The sequence below is a fragment of the Anolis carolinensis genome, chromosome 2 (genome assembly GCF_035594765.1).
Source record: "Anolis carolinensis isolate JA03-04 chromosome 2, rAnoCar3.1.pri, whole genome shotgun sequence".
Lineage (NCBI taxonomy): Eukaryota > Metazoa > Chordata > Lepidosauria > Squamata > Dactyloidae > Anolis > Anolis carolinensis.
In genome coordinates this window covers 249,984,056-250,001,315 of record NC_085842.1, presented here as the reverse complement: position 1 = coordinate 250,001,315, position 17,260 = coordinate 249,984,056, and the positions used below count along the sequence as shown (strand labels likewise).

Below are 17,260 nucleotides of genomic sequence, written 5' to 3'. Positions count from 1 at the left end.
TAAAAAAAATATTACTGTTTGGAATCAAAGATATTGCTTTGTATCAAAAACAACTATTTGTCCAGCTATTGATCACTACCTATTCTATCAGTGGCTTTCTTGTTTTACATCACCTGCTACCTGACCCTTTTAAAGCATGGCTGGCTTGATTGGTGTTGGGATTGGATGGCTTGTTAATTGTATCTTTATCTGCTTTTGTGGTGAGACATTGAATGTTTGTCTCTATGTATTTTTAGTGTGCTGTAATCCACCCTGAGTCCCCTTGGGAGATAGGGTGGAATATAAATAAAGTTTTGTTGTTGTTGTTGTTGTTGTTGTTGTTGTTGTTGACTCATTGAATGACTAAAGCATCCTTACCCATTGTGGTGGGTTACTAGTTAGGTACAGAACTATACTTGTGGATGACTATCCCCATGGCCTGATTGAGGATATCAGATCAAATGCATATAATTACAGTGGTATGCAAAGTTGTTTTTTTACCACACCTTTTATAATATCATGGTAATTTAAGAATCTGTGTTTTTGCTACTGTCATTTTGTTCATTAAGAAAGGGCAATAGACAGGGTAACTAAAAATACAAGGAAGTATTATCTCAATAAGCACTGAGCCAGAAAAATATTGACTAATTTGACGTTCGCTCTGTTTAACCATTGACCATTTGTTATTATGTGGTGCACCAATCCAAATGCATATTAAAGACTTTCCTAGATAGATATAAGAAGGAAATTACAAAATTTTTAAACTTGTACAAGACCAGGTGCTGTTTCCTACATTATGAAATTGTCATATGACCTCATCATATGCTTTCATTCAATCCGCGGGGGGTAAGGGAGCTGAAAGCTCTACCTGGTTGTCGATCGCGGCTTGGCTTGCCGAGAGCCCTTAGCAAGCCCAGCCTGTTGTTGCCATTGCTCACCGGAAGTCATATGCTTTCACTTTTATGAGAGTTCTGTGCCTCCAATCCCAGCAAATGTGGAGGGCTGACTGTACTTTCCTGAGGAAGAAAGTGACATTCTCATTCTTCAAAATGACTACAATATGACTCCAATATCAATACATAGTTTAATTTATCCACATCTAAGAAAATATGTCTTCTCTGGGCAATTTTCTAAGTCCTCTAGTTCAACTGTATGGTTTTCTTGAGCTAAAGTCCTTTATTTTAATAGGATGCATTAATAGCAGTGTTTTCATGTATCCATGTAGTCTGGAAAAATATCCTTCAAAGATACAGGAGTCTTACTGTACATGAATTTAAATAACATCAGGAATGGGCTGTTAGGGTTATGATTTCCATTGTAGTGCCATGGAAAGATGCAGTCAGAATGAAAATTACCAGATTTTTCCTGTTCCTTCTAATTTTCTACCAGGTTAAAATAAACCAACTTGGAAGAACAGGTGTAAATAGTCTCCAATAATACCAGAAGTAGACATAAAATGTCCTGAGATAAACAAAGGACCTCTTCACATGGGACATTTTTGTCAAGAGTATGGTTCCAAGTCAGTTAGGTGGATCTGGTTAAAAAGACCATGTCATGCCAGTGCTTAAACTTTTAGGGCTGGATCTATACTGTCATTTAATCTAGTTTTTGAATGCAGGTTATCTGCTTTGAACTGAATCATATAAATCTATTCTGCCATATAACCCAGTTCAAAGCAGATAATCTGCATTCAGAAACTCGATTATGTGTAGATGGGGGCCTGGGGCATCCAAACCATTTCCATATCCAGTTCAAGGTATTATGTCTGATTCCTAAGGTTTAGGAACAAGGTAATGGGAATACTGCTCTAGCCAAACATAGAGATCTCTTATTCCAATGCTCAATAGTAAGGAATTAGGGGAGTTGTAATGCAAAATATTTGGACAGATAAAGATTGCCCACTTCATAATTAAACAAACAAAGAAAATTTCAAGTATACTTTAGGAAGGAATTTGGATTGTGTACATCATCCCTGTTTCGCATTTTTATATGCACTAAAATTCTCATACCCACATGACCAATATCCATGGTTACAAAAATCTATTTCCAATAAAATATGTTCTCTCTATGCATTTTCTAGGCCCTTCAGAGTGACCCTATGGTATTCTTGGGCCAGAAGTCCTTCAATTAAATAGGGTTTGCGATTGTGCATAGTTTCACATATTCATGCAAAGAAGGAGAACATCCCCCACAAAAATGGGGGTTGTACTGTACTCAGCTGAAGAGGTTAGTGGGTCAGAGGTTAATGGATACCAGCTACTTTGTTTATTTGGAAAATGTAATAGTGTCGGCTTCCCCCATCATGCATTCATTTTTATATCTGGTGGCTCTCTTTAGACCTTTGACCGAACAATTGGAGACCTGGGGCAGGAAAATGATCAATATCCCATTCTGTTCCTTCAGCCGTCCTACATAATATTGTCATGTGCAAAGGATTTATACTGTATGCCACAATGTTTTAAACATATCTGTTCTTTTCCATAGATCCTTCTTTGACATGCAGTTGTATTTTATAATAGCACTGTCAGCTATTGATACCCATCCAAAAATCTATTCTGTTGAACTATTTTTCCCCTTGGTGAGGAATAGATAATTGTTTAGCAAGTGCATATTACCAATAAATTTGTGTACACTGTAAAACAACAAAATGACTTTTTAAAAAATGGGAAGAAAATGTGTTGCAGATACTCACTGGGAAAATCATTGGCTCTAAGTTGTTCTCTCTCTCTTTGCTGGAAACACATGTCTCTGCCTGCTGTTCACCAGCCTTGATTTTGATGGGGTGATTTTTAGTCAGCTGTCTCTATCACTTTGGCACAGACAAAAATCCCTTAAAAAATGTTACACTTCATCAAAGTGTATCATGAGACTTCACGGTCATTATCTCAATGGCTGCTCTGATGTGCTACAATTGGCAGAGAGACAGACGGTAGGGGGTGTATTAGAAGAAAGCCTGTGTTTCATGTGGAAAGCTGGCAAGCCTCTCCGAGCTTCTGTCAACAACTCAGCGGTCTGATCCGATGCACTGAGTCCTGATTATGCTCTTGTTTCTGTAGGAAGTAAACAAGAAAATGAATTCCACAGCACAACACAGGCTCTTTGTATCTTCAAAATGGTGTGACTGGAATTGAGCCAACCTCATTGAAAGTTTGGCCATTTTTGTCATCAGTGCCTGGTACTGATGGAAGCTTTGATTACTGCCTGGATCCTGCAATAAGACCTTTCAGGGACAGCCACTCAGCAAATAAAGGCATTGATTGGTTGTTGGGTCAATTTAGCCATAAGGGTGCAGAGCAATGTCCTTATAAAAGACTAATGGATTAGCTACACAACCACTACCACTGTAGGCCTTATTTCTCAAGTAACTTCATGACTGCTTTCCAGCTTGGCAGAGACTCACTTCCTCTAAAGCTAGCTTCAGAGCATTCTTGCTATCAATAGTGCAGCTCAAAGGATTAGGCACAAAGAGCTTTACAATTTAATGAAAACAGCTGTTGAAACAAAAAAAAATATTGCAAACAATAGATTGCATAGAAAAAGAACTATTAATTATGCAAAGTTATGCAAAGAAAGTAGAATAAGTTGTTGTTGTTGTTGCTGCTGTTGTTGTTCCTAACTGCTTAAAACAGCAGACAGAAAGTTAGGCATCTTTGAATCAGTTGACTTAAAGGTTCCATTGACTCATAGTACTTATAATAATATTGGCTATTTTTTTTTGGTTAATATTTAATCAGCTAATCATTGTAAGCACTTGAGTTGTTCTTGGCACAGTTGCATTACTAGTAGGTAAAATACAGCTTAATGAGCTGATGTTTCATATGTAGCAAATATTGAATTCTGAAGTGTGTTATGATAACGGAAGATGAATGATGCTGTTGGAAACACAACAGGCAATATCAATGTTTGAGTGATTAATTGCAATATTGCTACAATACAAAGACAGGGATTTTTTGTGTGTGGAGGGGGAAACATGTGATAATTTGTATTTTTGGTTGCACCAAGTCAGAAAGGTGGGTACCCAACTTCTGTACATAGCATACAGCAATCTATATATATAAAAGAGTGATGGAATCAGGGCAGTGGACAAAACAACAAAACTACAGGCCCCCCAACCTCGAAATTTGACAACACAACCCATCATCCACGCCTCTAGGTTGATACAACAAAAAGAAAAGAAAAATAAAGTCCTAATTAGAGGGAGAGCAATAATTGTTTTTATCCAATTGCTGCCAGTTTAGAGGGCTAATCTCTGCCCACTTGGTTGCCTAGCAACCAAGGGACAGCCAGGTTTCAGTTAGGGGACAGGCAAATTTAGGCCTCACTTAGGCTTCTTCCACAGATTATCTAATTTGCACTGGATTATATGGCAGTGTAGACTCAAGGCCCTTCCACACAGCTATATAACCCATTTATAATCTTATATTATCTGCTTTGCACTGGATTATCTTGACTCCACACTTCCATATAATCCACTTCAGTGTGCATTTTATACAACTGTGAAGAAGGGGCCTCAGATAATCCAGTTCTAAGCAGATAATATAAGATGATCAATATACAGTAGACTCTCACTTATCCAACATAAACAGGCCGGCAGGATAAGTAAATATATTGGATAATAAGAAGGGATTCAGGAAAAGCTGATTAAACATCAAATTAGGTAATCGTTATACAAATTAAGCATCAAAACATCATATTATACAACAAATTTGACAGAAAAGGTAGTTCCATGCGCAGTAATGCTATGTAGTAATTACAGTAGAGTCTCACTTATCCAACACTCGCTTATCCAACGTTCTGGATTATCCAACGCATTTTTGTAGTCAATGTTTTCAATATATCATGATATATTGCTAAATTCATAAATACAGTAATTACTACATAGCATTACTGCGTATTGAACTACTTTTTCTGCCAAATTTGTTGTCTAACATGATGTTTTGGTGTTTCATTTGTAAAATCATAACCTAATTTGATATTTAATAGGCTTTTCCTTAATGCCTCCTTATTATCCAACATATTCGGTTATCCAACATTTTGCCAGCCCACTTATGTTGGATAAGTGAGACTCTACTGTACTGTATTTACAAATTTACCAGTAAAATATCACAATGAATTTGAAACACTGACTACAAAAACATTGATTATGAAAAGGCAGACTGTGTTGGATAATTGTATAATCGAATGTTGGATAAGTGAGATTCTACTTTGATATGAAATAATTTCTAGGATAGAATAATGCAGAACAATATAATCTCTAAAACCAGGACAGTAATAAAGAAATAAAGAAATAAAGAAAGTAAATAAAGCAAGGAAATTGGAAATTCCACAACTGTTAGCCCCAGCTTCTGCCAACCCAGAAGTTCAAAAACATGTAAATGTGAGTGCATCAATAGGTACTGCTCCGGTGGGAAGGTAACGCTGCTCCATGCAGTCATCCCACATGACCTTGGAGGAGTCTACGGACAACGCCGGCTCTTCGGCTTAAAAATGGAGATGAGCACCAACCCCCAGAATCAGACATGACTGGACTTAATGTCTGGGGAAAACCTTTACCCTTGACCTTAACTACCACCAATTCCTCAATACTTTATTTCCCATACCACCATACTTCGCCACAGCAATGCGTGGCCGGGCACAGCTAGTTATTTCTATTTTAGAACTTTTTCTACTTCAGATAATTGGATTTTGATAACATTCAAAAAAATCAAAAGTGCCCAATAAGAAGTCAAGGATGAAATGTCATGAGGATTAAGAATAACTTCATTTCAATACAGGGAAGTAGGACCTTAGTCCCTGAGACTAAATCTGGCTCTTCAGAGTACACCAGAAGGCCATAAACCATCCCTATAGTGTTGCAATTCAGTGATTTCCAAGCTTCCCCATAGCACCATAATTTGGTGGCTTCAAAACTGTATGTTGTTCCTCATTCTAAAAAGTTGAATGAATTCTCCTTAGGCATAACTACTGACAGGTAGAGTTCTAAGCTAAAATTAGATGGCATTTTGGATTTATTCCTTTTGCCTTTGTCCCTCTCTATTAGTGAAATCAAGGTTCCAGCAACAATTTGACATTTGGGTAGAAAGAGGTTTCCCCCACAAGTGAGCAACTTCAGCAGGCCCGAGAGATAATTTTTCTTGTGACTGCCTAGGGAGCTGCTCAAATTGACAAAAAAACAAACTCATGAACAACAACAACCAAAAAATGAGAATGTCCCAATGTCCACTTTTGGATTTGAACAATGATGTGTGTATTATACAGTACAGGTAAGTTCTATGACCTACTGAAAGATGAATCACATTTTCTGGAGGCTTCACCCTATTTTTGGCCATAAAAAGATAGATGCATGAGAGCCTGGAGGAGGATTTTGGGGACATAGAAACAGCTGTAGGGACCACTTGTAGCTATGGGGCAATGCCATGTCCATCTTGGCTGAAGAGAGAAAAATATGGTTAATGGAGACTAATGATGCTTTTGAGAGATATTCTGCACACCTCCCCTTCTGAGTTTCAAACCATCTGCCACAGGGAGGCTCCCATATAGTGATTCTACCTCTCCATGAATTTTCTAACATTCCAATCATTTCTTGCTTTTCGAAATAGAGGTAGGCACACACAGAAATGGATCAGGCAATGTTACCAAGAGGATTTGTTATTGTTCTAGGTGTAAATAGTTTTGAATTTCTCACTCCCTGCAATGCCATAAATTTGGAAACTGAAGGCAAATTTCATGGGAGGGAGGCTTCTCATCATGAAGTGGAATGCTTTTATTCCCACCTAAACCCCAACCCTTGTAGCTACTCCCTTGCTTACATGGCTGCTTGACTGCAAAAGAAATGTTTTTAAAACACAATAAATCCTTAATCAATTGCTTATCTCAAAACTATGAATTGTAATTGATGAGGGACCATAGCTCAGGGAGTGCACATAGTTTCAATGTATGAGCTGAGTGGACATAGTCAGAGTACAGCCAGGCTTCCACATTTGGAGGTTTAACTTTCACAGATATGATTATTTGCAGATGTGTTTAATATGTTATCTCTAGGATTCTCTAGGTCCTTCGGGGCAATTTCATGGTCAACCTATGGCAGACATGGATTGTATAGTCACTTGGCAGTCCTAGAGATTCCTAGAGAGAACACTTTTCTAGGAATCTCTAGGTTCTCCAGTTTCAATTTCATGGTCAACTCCAAATACTGATTTTTTAAAATTGTGTTTTTCCCCCCATTTTTACAGGGGAACTGATCCTCTAACTCCAATGAAATTGGAGGCCAACTGTATATGTTAGCTACCTAAGCAACGGGTCTGACTGAATTCTACTGAATGTTGGCTATGACTAACTTGAGCTGAACAGGGCTAGTATTTTCTGGAGACCTGTTTCTGCACAATGAAACTGCAAGAAATGTACTTTCAAGTAGTCATTAGCTTCCAAGTCTCGTTTTCTCCAACATATGTCAGAGTACCTGTTGTCCTTTAAAGTATTCTTAGGAGCTGAGTTAAAAGTTTGTAGATTTCAGAAACAGCAATTTTGTGTGTCAGTCAGTACCACTCGACACCCTAAACCTGTCCTTGATTTTTTTTTTTGTCTCTGGAAGACTGAATTCTCTGTTGCCTTAAGTTTCATTTTCCCTGCCTATCAACAACCAGAAAATCACTGCTTCCCTATTCACAATTTTTAAAATCCTTGACTAGAAGCACTGGGAATTGACTTATGATCTTTTGAATATAGTATGTTCCACATCTTGCTTTCTCACAGCATCTTGAGCCACCATACCAAGAAGTCCCATTATGAATGTTATTAACTTTGCAGATATAAGCTTACCCCCTCTCTCTGTAACTACTGTTTATTTCAGATTGCTAGCTAATTGGCATGCTCTAACACTCTTGTTAAGCCGACCAGAATATATTGCTTTAGAATGCCTTGGGAATTTAACTAATTTCATGCTAGAACTTAATAAGTAGGATCCGACACTCTCTTTCATATCACCAGAAATCCATTAGGTGACTAACTCCTTTCAGTGAGTGGATGAAAGCTTTATTAGTCATAGGGTCTGTGCTCTAAACATGTCACCAGAATTTAGCATAGGATCGGCAGTAAGATGCAATTTACTTTCCGACTGAATAAAACTCACAGTGCTGCTTTCAGAGGGTGGAAATCCACATTAAGCATGTCCTTGCTAAACGGGATTATAATTGTATTTAAATGTGCACTTGTGTTTCTGTCTATGAATTTAATTTAGTGACAGACCAAATGAAATGGGCCAGTTGGAATAAATACAACTACTTCAATTAATAAATCATTGTTCCAGAAACCTTTTTGCATTTCTCGTCTATAGATTTGGCACTTATGTAAAGAAGATTTTAAGTAATCACTCAGTGCCATTTCCCTTGTCTTAGAATTTCTCTTTCAATACAAGGACACAAATGTAAGGTTTTTTTAAAAATAATAATAATAATAACTGGATAAACATACACCTGTGTAGTGCTAGACATACATTTGTCACTCAAGGTTGATTTTACAACCAGACGGACAGTTTTTGACACAATGAGGCAATGTTTTATGCCAAAACTCCCTTTAAAGAAACATTTTCTGTCAACATTCAGGTTGAATAGCCCTTCACAATGTATTTGACAAAAGTTCAAGATATTGATTTTGTCCATAAATCATTAAATAGCACAGAGTTTGTAGACGTAACCTATTGGGTCCAGTATAGCCTGCATGATCTCTAATATTGTCTAAGAGCTTGTCTATACTGGGGGGGGGGGACTCTTTTGAGACATATTTTCCCAGTCAACATTGAACCTGCAGTGACCCCATTACACACATCATACATCTCGTGGTAAGATTGACATAATAATCGGCCACACATTTCCCCCTAGTGAGCTCATTGCTCTAGGGATGGTCCACTTTTCCAATTCATCATATTATTTTTGGCCACATTGCCATGGCCACTTTGCTTTATTTTATTCATTTATTTATTTAGATTTTTTGTTATGCATGTGAATAAATATTTTGTTAAGTGGAGGTATGCTAATACTGATATACATATATGCATGTATCTGCACACACACAACAGAAGCAAAAAATAATTATTATTAGCAAAGCAGCAAATCACATCTAGCCTTAGAAGTTATCATGGTCATTCTTGGCTAGAACGTGTTGGGGGATTATCAATACCTTAAGCTATAGGCTATATTTTAGAAGAAGGAAGTGACAATACCCCCCCCCCCCCAAGTGTTCCTTACCTTGGGAAACTCTATGAAATAATTGGGATCTCTGAGAATCAACAGGCAACATGAAGTCATCTACAGAGACACAGTTCAATATATGATATATACAAGTGTAATGCATTGAGAGTAATCCTTGTAGAGAGAAGAGCTTGTAAAAATATAACTTCCGTCATGATTGTATAGTACTGAGCCATGACAACTAAAAGTGGTGTCTAACTGCATTAATTCAATAGTGTAGACTAGAGCTTTCCAAATGTTTTATGTTGGTGACATACTTTTTACACATGCATCATTTCGCAACACAGTAATTAAGTTTTAGTATCAAACTGGAGCTTACGCCAACCCCTTGTAAGAGATATATATTGTAATAACGAAATGTATGGACACACAACATATTTCATTGAAACCTTTCATTTATATCTTATATACATTTCCATGATTTTGGTAATTTATGAGTAACAATATGTAAATATATGCAAGGATTAAAAAAATATAGATAATGGTAAAGGTTTTCCCCTGACATTAAGTCTAGTCGTGTCTGACTCTGGGAATTGATGCTCATCTCCATTTCTAAGCGGAAGAGCTGGCATTGTCCGCAGATACCTCCAAGGTCATGTAGCCAGCATGACCACATGAAGTGCCATTACCTTCCTGCTGGAGTGGTACCTTTTGATCTACTCACATTTGCATGTTTTCAAACTGCTAGCTTGGCAGAAGCTGGGGCTAACAGTGGGATCTCACCCCACTCTCCAGATTTGAATGACCGACCTTTTGGTCAGCACGTTCAGCAGCTCAGCAGTTTAACCCGCTGTGCCATCAGGGACTCCATAAAAATATATCACATTATTAAAATAACTACTTACCATTGTAACGAGATGCATGAGGCTGATGGGATGAGCACAGCTTTTGAATATTTGCAACAATATTAGATGAGCACATTTGCATTTCATCGTCAAGCATTTTTAAGCTTCCATGTTTCAGCGGTATTGCTTATTTCACATGGACTCAGAGGTTTCTCTTTACATTTTCATGACACGTCTACACACAAACGTGTTGTGACACACAGTTTGGAAAGCTCTGATGTAGAAACACCCTTGGTCTACAAAAGCTTATGCGACCAACGTCATTCTCTCAGTGAGTCTCCAAGGTGCTTTACATACTGATATTCCAAACTAATGTGGCCATGTCTTTGAATTCTACCCCCTATAATGCCATGCTTGCTCAGTTCCGTAATTCAGTTTTAGTATCAAACTGGAGCTTACACCAACCCCTTTTAAGAGATATATATATTGTAATAACAACATGTATGGGCACACAAAATATATCATTGAAACCTTTCATTTATATCTTATATACATTTCCATGATCTTGGTCATTTATGAATAACAATATGTAAATGTGTGCAAGAATAAAAAATATAGGTAAAAGTAAACGTGTCATGACACACAGTTTGGAAAGCTCTGATGTAGAAACACCCTTGGTCTACAAAAGCTTATGCGACCAACGCCATTCTCTCAGTGAGTCTCCAAGGTGCTTTACATACTGATATTCTAAAGTAATGTGGCCGTGTCTTTGAATTCTACCCCCTACAATGCCATGCTTGCTTAGTTCAGTAATACAAAACAGCCCCATCATTGAGATAGCAATTATGCCCGCCATCCAGAGATGGTCTTTTTCAAATCTCTTCCCCTTCGCCCTCCCCCTCCACCCGCCTCCATTCTATGGTTCTCCTCATAGAGATCATGCTGGCAGAGCGCTTACATCTCTTCATTATTAATTCATCTCATGGAGCTTAATTGGACAAGGCTAGAGTGAATTTGACAAACATCACAGCAGCAGAAAAAGCAATCACTCTTTCAAGATGAAAATTTGTTTGATGTCTTACTGTGTAACTCATTTACTCTCCTTGGGAGTCACATGACCTGCATGTTAATCAGCCATTGATTGGCTTCTCTCCTTGGACAGTCACATGACCAGAATATTAATAGCCCGGCACTTGGTCGTGGCACTGTTAGGCAACCCCCTGATTGGCTGCCAGGTTAAGATCGGGAGATAAGTGGGTGCTTGATGAGCACTTGACAGAACTTCACAGAAAATTAAGGCCCTAAAATAGCATGAGAAAGTCTTGTCAAATCAAGCATGATTATCATTGAATGCTTAAGGAATTCATCATCTGCATGAAATTGATACACTTCAGCACCAGCAGGCCTCCCAGTCAGCGGGGACTCATCAGATTTTTATTTATGTGTGTTCACCAAATCACATTAATTCTGAGAGCTAAAACATGCTAAGGATGAAGGTTATTTTCTGTTCAATCTAATTTATCTATGACAATAATCATCACTAATAATATGTCAAATTAGATTGCAGTCATTTTATGCATGCATGCTGATTTGGAAAATAGTGTTAAAGCCTTCATAGTAATTAACTATCGGTAAAGGTATGCATGGCCTGAGGTAATCAGCATATCTGGATGGGAAATTAAGTTTTATAGAATGGGTTTATAGATACGTACCCACATTTAATTCTGAATATAAAATTATATTCTGTTAAGGCAAGTGTAATTCTTTTATAATACTATTAAGGCCAATCATTTTTCTGAAGGCACCTGCTTTGCTAATTCATTTGAGGGGCCTATCCAACATTGACTGGAAGAGAAAAAGAAAAGGCATATTTGGATTTTCTCATTATTTTTCCATTTTATTGAGAGTGGAGTTGCAATTGTGAATAGGTAGTGATTTTAAGGTTTTTCTTTGAAAAAAGCTTTGTGTATAAGTATATGAATGACCCCGGTGACACAGCCAGTTAAACACTGAGCTGCTGAACTTTCTGACTAAAAGATTGGTAGTTCAGATTTGGGGAGCAGGCTGAGCTCCTGCTGTGAGCCTCAGCTTCTTCCAAACTAGCAGTTCGAAAACATGCAAATGTGAGTAGAGCAATAGGTACCGCTCCGGTGGGAAGGTAATGGCACTTCATGCAGTCGTGTCGGCCACATGACCTTGGAGGTGTCTACAGAAAACGCTGGCTCTTCATTTTAGAAATGGAGATGAGCACCAAGCCTCAGAATAGGACATGACTAGACTTAATGTCAGAGGAAAACCTTTACCTTTTATATACATGGGCCACTATTTTGTCTTGATTAAATCCAGTGTTACGCTCCTTAATCCAGTAATGACCATACATCCAATTTATGTATTAATTATGTTACTCATTTTGATTCATTCACATTTCTCAGACAGCAGTTCTACCTCCCCAGAAATGAGCCCCCCCCTTTAATCCATTGCACCAGGTTAAGTACGAGTTTGTTTTTCTTTCCCCTTTTTGTCAAACTCCCTCCCCACTGTAAAAGGAAGATGAAATTTGTGTGCATATTAACCTACCCAGCACTTTTTTTTCCTCTTAAGAGAATCATTTAAGCAAAAGCCACTTCTTGATACTTTTTTTCACAGTAGGTATTTTATAGCTCTGATTGCTTTAATAGTACTTTTACAGCCTCTTGACTTATGAAGTATTACTGTATTAGGAAATGCTTGGTTCTAAACTGGCTGTTCAATAATGAAGTTTTAAAGGCAGCCATTTATTCTTCTCTTTATGCTGATACAGTCGCAGGAATTTAAGGGATTTTTTTTTCTAAAAAAGGAAGAAAGCAAAAGCTCCACTTTTTGGCATGCAGTTACATTCTTTTTAAAAAATAAAAAAGGAGGGGGAAAATCTGTTGTTTCTTATTTTCCTTACCCTAATCTCCTGTGATCCTGGTACTGCTGCTCTCTCTCTCTCTCTCCTCTTTATTGATTAAACGAATCTGCTCGAAAGGCCGGTTCCCAGGCTCTTTGATCTAATCCGATCTGATCTTATCCAACCACTTCGGCAGGACATTGGGGAATTAACAATAAGCAGCTTTGCCACAAGTGTTTAATAACTCAACACAATCTCCTTATGGCTCCGAGCTGCTCATGTTCTCATCCAGTCAACGGTTCCTGGTGTAACAGATTGGACATCCCTCTGAACCTGAGGAATTTTCATGCACTGTGAAACTAATCGCTTCAAGTTCCTTCATAAATCACACAAAGCAGATTTCAGCATCTTAACAAATTGAGAGAGGGAGAAAAGGAGAGGGAGGTGCGGATAGGAGATAGCATTAAAGATTAGAAAAAGAGTTGGGGTAAATGCAGTGGTTGGGGGCGAAGGCACTACATAATCTACATTCTGTCATCCTATTTAATGTACTTCTCATTTGCTTAACTTTCACAAGCACAAAATCATTAAGGCCAGCTAAATCCTAACCTCCCTGACATTATTTTCAGCTCCCTGTGTTATAGCATCAAGAACATGTGAGTTCTATAACACTTCTCATGTTATTCTTCACAAACACAAAGAAAGCATATAGAAAGTTGCTCCTTTTCATCCAAAAGACACTTGCAATACATAAAGAAATTAATAGTAATAGAAATGCATTGAAATCCAGTTATTACATGCACACACACACACACACACACACACAAATAATCACAGCCTTCTTATTCTCTCCAGAAGAGAAGGTGATATATGCCCTCCAGTCTGTTGAAGGAGAAGAAGTCTGGAACTGTCCTGCACCACAGAGTCCTGCCACAGTTCCCATGAAATGTTGGCAGCAATTCCAGCAGCAGGAGAAAATTTAGAAATGGCCATCAAATTGTGGCAGGGCAGCCCTGGTGTGTTGAGTGGGGTCCAATTTGGCTGTAGCTTCTCCTCTGAGCTGGGGCTTCTCTGACTGGCAGCAGCTGCTTATGATCTCATGCAGAGGTCTTTCCTGTCATCTCCAACTGATTCTCTTAACTGGAGATGTCTGGGATTGATCCCAGAATATTTGCATGCAAAGTATGTGCTCTGGAACTAAACTGACTTATTAAACCACTTTACATGTTCTATCAAAATGATGAATTCAGGCCCCTCTGAGTATGGTTTTCGGAGTAGTACTTATTTCGATTTGGGCCTATTCTCTGTACTAATATAAATGCATAGAGAATACCCTAAAGGAGTATAGGTAGTCCCCAAGTTAAAAACATCAAACTTACAAACAACTCATACTTCAGAACAGAAGTGAGACAACAGGAAGTGAGAGAAATCTAACCCTCGGAAGAGAAATTCACTCCTGAAAGAGTAATGTGGAAAAGGTGTCTTAACTGAAGTTTTATCACCAAACATTGTATCCACAACAAGCCAAAAGAACAAACTTACAGAATCTATCTTGTTTGTAAGTTGGGGGCTGCCTGTACTCTAATTTCAACAGCTAAAGTCTTCCTCTTTCTCTTTTCCTCTCAGGTATTGCAATATGTGTATAGATTGGTAAAGATAAAAGTCAATTTCAGTGCATCAGTGATTAAACAAACTATCATCGGAACCCTAAACTCAATTTACCATTTCATCACATGGGACTTTTTTTAGCAACCTAAGACACTACCCCACCAGTCCAGCGATGGATGGACATGCTGCCTACCACACAATGTCGCTGGACTTCCAGTGCAGGCCTTGCCCACAACCAGAGTGGAAGCATCCTACTAGGAAGCTTCCCTCCAAACACAGGAACCTCCAATGGAGCCATCACAGATCCATGCCACCTCAGCAATACTTCCCCTTTGTGATGGGGAAAGCAGCACTGTGATGAAGTGGTGTGCAGGGCAACAGATTCACCCCCCATGTTTGCTGTTTTGCCATGAAGGCTGGCAAAACAGCACCAGGGGGAGGGAGGAGTCTGGCTGAAGTGATGTAACTAAAGAATATGCCTTAGCCCACCTTGAGAGCCAACTGCCAGATTTGGTGGAGGAGTTCCATTCAGTTGGAGATAGTGGAGCATGGAGGATGATTTCCATACATTCTTGCCATCAAGTGAGACTGTGATAAGGAATTGTGATGAGGTCCTGATTCTGATGATTGCAGGCTTACTCACAGGTAGTAGGAGCATGGGAACATCCTCCTCTTGGCACCTAGATTTCCAGTTGAACAAATCTCCTTGGCCCAATTTGGTGGCTGGCTCTCAAGGTGAATCGGGGACTGCTTTTTGTTTTAAGTGGGTGTGACTATGAAGAATTATTGGATACAGAAAAGTTACAGATCAATAATTCTAGTTATGGATCTGTAACTACAAGTTAGAAATCCATAACTGCAGTACTGAATACTATCCAATATATGGTAGGTGACCAACCCATTTCCATACACATTATTGTATATCACAATAATGCACAGGCATACTGTACATTATTTTATTTGCTTTTAGAATGACTAACTGCTTACCTACCAAGCAAGATATAGTTCCAAGTATATTCACTTTAATAAACTGCAGGGCATGCATAGGATGACTTTTTCATTGGTACACTTCATTTTCATTATGACAATCTTCTTTTATTTAGGTATTTATTCATTGAAATAACACTAATTTAATAATTCATCAATTATTTGTCTTGTGTTTGTTTCATTACTTTTATTTGGCTCCATTGTCTTCTTAGTCTTTTTTCTTAAAAGTGAATATCTGATGCTACCTGAAAATCAGTGTATTAATTATTTAGTAAAATTCTGAGAACAAAGTAGGAATCTCAAACTTGTAGAACATTCTACATAATTGTACTAATTAATACAGGTCCCTATGGTACTGAATCTGTCTATCCATACAGTGCTTTATTATTGTTACCTGCCATGATGTTGACTTCAACATATGACAGCCTTATGAATGAGAGACCTCCAAGTCACCCTCTTACACTGACCAACACACATTTTGGTTCTTCAAATGTTATCTCTCTTTCTGGGTATATTTGACTTGCTGATTCAAAAAATGGCACCAGTTTTCCCTTATCACCTCTATTCTTTGAGAATCACAACATATGCCATATATCAGTTGTTATCCGCTTGCTCATAGAAAATCATGATAACCATATCTAAGAAACTAGAACTGATGTAGTTTATTCAATGCAATTTTCTGAATCAGCATCCCAAATAATCCCAGGACAAGGCCTAAAAACTAGGACACCAAGAAAAAACATTGGGGATGGGGGTGTGACTGTGTTATCAAGAGCCCTGGTGTAGTCTTGAAAAATCAGGGCTATGGATGCCTTCATTACATGTCTGTCCATATGGAATGTAACTTCCTCTTTTACTGCTATCTTCCACTCTACCAAACATGATTGTCCTTAGTATGATAGTCTCTTTTAATCATCTTAGCTTCTAGGGAGAGGTCAGGTTTGGCTTCTTCAAGGACCGATACAATGATATCTGCTATTCTCCAGCACCACATTTCAAATAAGTTTATTTTCTCTTTATCGGCTTTCTTTCTAACCATACACAGAAATTAGAAATGTAGTGGGAAGGATAATCCTAATTTTGGTATTCAGTTATATATCTTTATACTTGAGGATGTCATCTGGTTCCTTTATAGCTAACCTTCTAAGACTGCCATCTGCACTCTAATTGATAACTGAGGAAATCTTTGACTATATGTTTTCATTTTCTATATTAAGTATATTAAGTAAATCATCTATGGTCATTATTTTTGTTTTCTTAGTATTCAACTCTGTATTTTCACTTTCTTCCCTTAGAGCTGTTGTTCTAAGACTTTGCTACTTTCTGCTAGTAGTATAGTATTATCTGCATATCTTAAATTGTTGATGTCACATCCTCCTATTATCAACCTTCCTTCAAGTCTAATCTAGTTTTACATGTCATATATTAGCATAAAAGATAAACAGATAAAGTGATAATATGCCATATATCCTTGCCAATTGGAAACCATTCTGTTTCTACTTATTCTGTCCTATTCATTGCCAATATATTAATTATACCATTGTGCAAACGTTCTTTTGATTTTCTTGAAAGGAAACTGCCGTATTTTTGGCTTCCACCCACGTCTTATGAAAGGGACTTTTACAGAAGCTTTCCAGTGAAAAACCCTGCATCGGAAAATGTTCAAAAAAATTATACATCCTCTTGTTTCTGTATATGTTCAAGATTAAGCCAAGCTAAACCAATAAAATGGAATCTTGTTTCATGAAATCCACAAACTATGTGACCACGAGACCAATCCTCCA

General features: G+C 37.9%; 1 long non-coding RNA gene across 1 annotated transcript; it reads right to left on the bottom strand.

Moving 5' to 3' along the window:
- Positions 1–639: 639 nt before the first annotated feature.
- On the bottom strand, positions 640–14,917 carry LOC134296625 (uncharacterized). Its single transcript, XR_010003420.1, has 4 exons — positions 14,683–14,917; positions 12,942–13,289; positions 2,672–3,029; positions 640–995 (listed from the first exon to the last, which is right to left on the bottom strand). It is a non-coding gene; the product is annotated as an uncharacterized LOC134296625 (long non-coding RNA).
- Between the last annotated feature and the right edge of the window lie 2,343 nt (positions 14,918–17,260).